At 36.7% G+C, this 7,199-nt stretch overlaps 1 protein-coding gene across 1 annotated transcript in view; it reads right to left on the bottom strand.

Annotated features, from left to right (window-relative positions):
• Positions 1 to 6,658, bottom strand: part of SLC35F4 (solute carrier family 35 member F4) — a 66,266-nt gene extending 59,608 nt beyond the window's left edge. The window contains exon 1 of the mRNA XM_069092274.1: positions 6,532 to 6,658. The gene's annotated coding sequence lies outside the window, so the exon portion shown is untranslated. The remainder of the gene's footprint in view (positions 1 to 6,531) is intronic.
• Between the last annotated feature and the right edge of the window lie 541 nt (positions 6,659 to 7,199).

Raw genomic sequence — 7,199 nt, forward strand, 5'->3', positions numbered from 1 at the left:
AATAACATGAAACGTTCTTCAGAATGTTAATATATGAAATGTATGGTCTATAGACATAGCTCGCAAGTCCCCAATTTTCATCCTATACTCTTCTTTCTCAGTCACTGTCCTTCCCAATTCATATCCATGGAGTTATAATCAGAGTACTATAATCATATAGTTTGTGGAACATAGAATAAATAACAATAATTAAGTAGTTCTTTATAAAACTAATTGTTTCCCGTCCTCTTTTAAACTTTTTCATCCTTGAATTCCTAGATTTTGGGGGAATGATGAGGAGAAATACTCAAACCACTCACACACATAACTCAGAGAGAAGTAACAGAAAGGGAATACATCCAGAACTGCATCATAGTTCAGGATCATAGACTATAAGAAGGGAAACAGGGGAAGGGCAACGAGAGAAATCAGTGAGAGTCTTCCATTCAAGCTCACCAATTTATGAAACTTCTAATTTTGAGGAATGTTTTCTCTTGGTATCAAGCCTAGATTGGCATCTTTGCAATCTCCTCAAGAATAGCATAACCTTTTTCTCAAAACTTTTCTTAAAATCTAGATAAATTATGCCTAGACTGGCATGATTTATTCTTGCTAAAGCTGTGCGTGTTCTTTTGTTTCATGTAAAACATTTAGTTTTACATTAGTCATGTTCATAAAAAAGTAAGAAAATTTAAAAAATATACTTCAATTTACATCAAGTTTATCAGTTCTCTCTCTGGAGGTGGACAGCATTTTTCATCACAAGTCCTGTGGAATTGTCTTAGATCATTTTCTTCAAGAGAGTCACTAAGTCATTCACAGTTGATGTTGTGATCACCATTAAAATATTGCTGTTATTGTATATGAGGCCCTCCTGGTTCTGCTTATTTAACTGCATTCATTCATATACGTCTTCCCCAGTTTTGCCAAAACCATCCCCCTTATTTCTTAGAGCACAATAATATTCCATCACAATAATGGAAAACTACTTCTTCAACCATTCAGCAACTGATGGGCTTTGTTTTATAATTGTTTTATAATTCTTTGTTATAATTGTTTTATAATTCTTTGTCATCACTGAAAGACACACTATATTTTCATACACACAAGTCTTTTTCTTTTCCTGTGATCCCTTTGGGAGGCAGACCTAAGAGTGGCATTACAGTGGCAATCTATAGCCCTTTGGGCACACTTCCAAATTGTTCTCCAGAAAGATAGGATCAGTTCTGAATTGTCCATTATTTTTCCACAACACCTCTAAAATGTCATTTCCATTTTCTGTCATGTTGGCAAATCTGAGGTAGTGTGACATGTTACTTCAAAGTTGTTTCATTTGCATTTCTCTAATCAATAGTGATTTAGAGAACTCTTTTAATATTACTGATTGGTTTGATTTCTTCATTGAAAACTACTTATATTCCTTAACCATAATCTGAACCTAATTTTTCACGCTCGTCACTAATCAGATGACAAAGCATTTGGCTACCATAAGAAGACCATGGTTACTTCTGTTCCCTGCACTTCAATGAACTTCTTCCCTTTGACATTAAGAGCAATAGACAGAAATCACATTCCATCAATATCTGCCACAGGCCCTTGCGAATTTAGGTGATTCAACTCTATGGTCCATAGAGGCTACCCAAATGAATGTGAGCAGAAGCAGCACCAGCAACATCAGGAACACAGCTCAGATTATGAAATATTCCTCAATGTACTGTCACCAATTATTCATCACATATTAGGCTCAGGCTCATCTCATGGCCAAGAAGTCACCCCAAGAGTTGCCAATGCTTATTCTTTGTAATCAGCATGTCCTTTTCTAGAAATTAAGCAATCATCTTTTTAGTTATCTGTTCAGGAATTTTCCCAAGAATTGAAGACAAGATAACTGGACTATAGTTTGTAAACTCTGACGTTTGTTTAAAAAATATGGAACATTTGTTCTTCTCCAATCTTATGGTATTTCACCCATATTTATGGTCTTTCAAATACCAGTGACAGCTCACCAATCACATCAGCCAGTTCTTTCAGGACCCAAGGATGGCATTTATCTAGCTTATCTTGGATTTATCAAGAGCAAATAAATTCTCTATTTCTCTTTACTTTTCTTCAATATCAACTCTCTATTAGCCATTTTCATTCTGTCACCTCTGCATAAAGATCATATTTCTTTGCAGAGAAAACAAACAAAACACAAATTAAACAGCTCACTTTCTCTTGTGTTATCATTTGTCACCTTCCCATTCACCCTAAAGTAAAGGTCCTATCCATTCTTCAGTTCTTTTTTTTCCTCCCCAATAGAACTTTAAGGGTCATTTCAGGTCATTTAAGTGTCCCTTGTCAGCCTTAGCACATTCTAAACTTCAGTTCTCTTTATTCTTTACAAGATGGTGTCTTACTCATATTCATATTTTGTTAGCTGGCCTTGCTTCTATCTTCTCTATATTTCTCTTTAAAATCTAAGTGGGATACGGCAAAGAATGGGAAATTAAGGGGATGCCCATCAATTGGGGAATGGCTAAACAAGTTATGGTATATGAATGTAATGGAATACTATTGTGCCATAAGAAACGAAGAGCAGATGGACTTCATATCTCCCTGGAGAGGCTTATACGAACTGATACTGAGTGAGAAGAGCAGAACCAGAAAAAATTTGTACACAATTACAGATACAATGTATGTGTGACGACCAACTTTGATAGACCGGACGCTTCTCAGAAATGCAGGGCTATAAGTAAACTTTTTGGAAGTAGCATCTTGGAGGCAGAGAGAGACTGAGAGGATTGCTGAGGGCCACTTTGAATTGCCCAGGACTTTTGAGAGCTGCCACCCAGAGCTGCCAAGGACTGAGGAGAAATGGCTGTTATGCTGGTACTTTGTCTGTTTTGATGTTGTTTTGCCAGATTTGTCCACTGGTAAAAGACAGTCCTGTTGTTGCAGAGGTCTTGGAACCTTGCTGTTGGTTCAGAACTGCTGAGACTGCTCTGCAGACAGAGAGTGAATTCTGTCCACTGGTGAAGGACAGCGCTGTTGTTGCAGAGGTTTGGGAAACTTGCTGTTGGTTCAGAAGCCCCGAAGAAGGATTTTCTTGTTGTATGTTTACAGAAATCCTGGAAGGGGGTTTTGCTAATGTTTTCAGGGGTCTGAGAACTGTTCTTCAGACAGAGAATGAATTAATGAAGACACTGGCAATGTATCTTGTGGCCTTGCTAAGCTTTGTCTCCCCAGGAACAAAGATTGCTGAGACCTTGCCTCGGGTCAAGATGAAGAAAAGACCTCTCTTTGGGTATTAAATGCTGTGCTTAAGCTTGTTGTAACTCTGGGGTAGATGGCCTATTCAGTTGTAATCCAAGGGTGGGGAACCTTTGACCTTTTTGTGCTCTGTGATTAAACAAATGAATGTACTTTACTTATGATTGGAAACTAATCTCCATTTGAGAAGAGGGGCTTTGTGGTTGACTAAATGAATGTACAGCCTAGGGGTGGAGTAGTACTTAGAAGAGGGACTTTGTGATTGATTAAATGAATCTAATGTCCAGGGGTGGGGTAGTACTTGGAGATTATTAAATTACAGTTGGTAAATGCTGTATTTTGAATTATGCTGTATTTTGATTCTCTGTTCTTAATTTTTTGAATAAAATGGATAAATTTTCTGAATAAAATGGAGAGCACATATGCTGGTATTTTGAAACTTGGGAAGTTGCCTTTGCTTGGCATTACAGGAAAAGGCCCTTAAGGTAGCATTTTGTTCCAACAAATCAAATGCTTTTCCATAATCAACAAACAATAAACACAATGAGATGACATATACTCTGTGTCTTTGAGTCAATTGCAAAATAGTAGAGATGTGGTCCACAATCAAATATAATTTGTGAATGACTATGTTTTACAAATACCCTCATTAAGCATATCTTAATTCATGTGCAGATTACTCATAAAGATTGTGTATAGATGGGACAGAAGTTATATAGGTTGATAGATTAATCATCTTTTCAAAATATTGAATAGGCCCAAGCTTTTTTCCACTTTTAAAATATCTTCTCTTGCTTCAAATATTATATACTGATCCTCAACACCATCACATTTTGTCCTGTGTTTTTTCTTTCTATTGTCACTTTTGTAACCTTTATAAGCACGACTGGGATTACAGTGCTAGGACCAAAGTATTATGGCTCTACCATCTTTGATGGAGAAAAATTCCTTATGATGGTTTTTACAAATATTTTCCCTTTTTTTGTTTATTGCCATCCTTCCATTTTCATGCTTAAATGCCCATGGAGGTAATTTCTTGTTGGGATATCTTGCCAAATTTTCTTTTCTGTTTTTTGAGATGATATTGATAATAATTCTATAACATCCTTCTTTATAGTATTTTACAAATTATTAGGTATTCTAACCTGGTATTTACTTTAGCTGTTATTGCTTTCTGCTTTCCAACTAAGTCAGATGTTTGCTGATGAAGCTACTTTCTGAGTTTGTTTGGTCCTTTTGCTGTGTCAATAGATTTACATTCATTAAGCTACTCCATATAATTATTACAGTCAGTGATGAACATTTCTGTTGTCCATTTTCTATTTTTACCGTAATTTATTGTTTAAGGAGTTCAGATATTATCGATTTCATTTTGTAGTATAATTTGGTATTCACTAAAGTCAAGTAGTGATAAATGTTATTGCTTTTCTTCTAGCTAAAAAATCATCTAAAAATATGTATATAATTGATCTGATTAGAATTTATTGTGGTACATGTATAAGGTATGGATACTATTCACTTATGACCACTCAAGGAAAGATTACTCAATGTCCTCAATGTCACATGCACTACAACATTTGCATAAGTCATATTAAGAACTCTAACAGACCTTGAAGGTCATCTGAATCACTTCCTTTATTTTACAGAAGATAGAATTTATAAAAATAGAGTTTATAAATTTGAAGTAGAAAAAAATGTGACTTTCAGTAGAAGAGTTGGGGGCCCAGAAATGGGAGCACAAAAATCAGGCCCTCCAGGTAGAGCAGAAGGTCAAGATCATGGAGGAGTCAAGTGAGAATTGAATTGAAACAGCTAACCATTTCAGAAAAAAAGGTGAGCAAAGGGAAGTCAGGAAGGACCTGATGTATTGGGTGATTAGAAAGAGAGTTGAGTCATGAGCCTAAGATCATAGGATCATAGATTAAGAGTTACAATGAACTTCAGAGGTTATTGAGCCCAATGTACTTGTTTTATAGATAATTAAACTGAGACACAGAGAGGTCAAATGACCTATCCAGGATCACAAACCTAATTAGGCAGGATTTGAACATAGGTCTTTCTAATTCTACATTCAATGCCTTATGACATTTGAACATAGCTTCTTTGCACATAGTTATTTGCATATTGTCTCCCCCATTAGATCATGAGCTCTTCAAGATCAGGGATGGTCAGTTGCTTTTCTTTACATTCCCAGCAATTAGCACATATTAGATGCCTAATAAATGTTAATTGCCTAAATGATGAGAAGATCTACAGAATGATAATAGGAACTAGAACCAAGGAATAATTATTAATACTTATATTAATGTGTCATTTAAAGGTATATGCAAATTGCTTTTCTAACGATAACCTTGTAAGATAGACAGTATAAGTTTTGTTATCTCCATCATGTAGAAGAAGAAACTGAGGCTTTGTGAAGTTAAATATGGCTTATTCATAGTCACAGAGTTATATAAAGCAGGATTTGAACTCAAACTCCAAGTGGGAAATCAAGACTAATATTCTGTAAGCCCAGCACAGTGTAATATAACCTATGTGCAAACACTGCTTCCAGCCCATTCCTTATCTTCATTACTCTGTTCTCCACTGCACACATCCCCCTCCCTTCCCCCCCCCACCAATCTAGTGAGTCTGATCACTTTGTACATCTACACTGCTGTTAATGAGGTCCAGATAAAGGTGAATGGCAGTTTCTAATTGAACCCTTGATGTCTTTTATTATTTTTTACTTAATAATGTTGTCCTTCTAAGAACCAGAGTGTAATATGCTTAAACCATTGCTCAGAACAGTAAAGGAGCTGAGTTCTCCATTTGCTTGAAGATCGGGAAAATAATTATTTGTTAGGATTTGTTAGGTGGGGGCAGCTAGGTTGCACAGGCAGTAGAGCACAGGCCCTGGAGTCAGGAGGACCTGAGTTCAAATTCGGCCTCAGACACTTACTGGCTGTGTTACCTTGGGTAAATCACTTAACCCCAATTGCCCTGTCTTCCCCCCTTAAAAAAGACAACAACAACAAAAAGATTTGTTAGGTGTTTGTATTTTAACCATTTTTAAGTTTTTCTGTGACAGTGCCTACTTTATCAGCTATTAGACAATGTTCCTGCTAGATCACATGCATAGACTTCCCTTCTTTCTCTGTCTCTTATCTCCCAAATATTTCTGTGTTGTTTGATTGTTCAAACGAGTCCATGTTAGCTCCTCTACATTCTGTATCTGGGGTGACATCTTTCATAGATGGATAAATAAGAACATCTATCACAAAGACACATCAACATCTTAAGAGCAATTGACATGCCTACCTGATCTGTTCTGTCTTTCCCCTCTGCTGTGTCCACAAACTCCAGAGGAACCTCGATTCTGGAGTTCAAGAATGGGGGCTGCAGAGTCTTCAGCACCAGACAAAGGGGACAACTGCCTAACAATGCCACTGTGTGAATTGGGGCAGTTGGCTCCTGGTTTGCATCGGATGGCAGATGGTCTAGAGGTACCTGAGAAGAAAGAGGGTTTTTTTTTTTATCAGTTTGAGAACTTCCTGGAGGAAAAAAAGCTGTAGCAGATGTTTTTTAAACAACTCAACAGTGAATTCATAGTGATATCATTCAAAAGAAGTTGAATGGATGGAACAACCACAGTTTATAATAGACTCCTAAGAAGAAAGTATTAATTTGTACAAGGTAGGATATACCTAAGCCAGAAGTATAGTAGTAGTGTGAAAAAAAGCTGGTCCTGGAGAAAGAATGATGTTGGTTAAAGTCCTTCCTCTTACACATACTTGGTATGACCCTGGGCAAACCATTTAACCTTTCATGCCCCCCAGTCAATTCTCTCAACATATGAGTTGCAGAACAGTTACAAGTATAAATTGGTAAAGGGAGTTTCCTCATTAGGGACTTCCTATACCAATGAGATCACAGACCAAAATTAGGTCATTAGACCAATCAGATCATTAGATCACTCTCCTCCCAAA

The sequence above is a fragment of the Petaurus breviceps genome, unplaced genomic scaffold, assembly GCF_028583685.1.
Source record: "Petaurus breviceps papuanus isolate PSGF00001 unplaced genomic scaffold, PetGlider_PUasm1.0 189, whole genome shotgun sequence".
Classification (NCBI taxonomy): domain Eukaryota; kingdom Metazoa; phylum Chordata; class Mammalia; order Diprotodontia; family Petauridae; genus Petaurus; species Petaurus breviceps.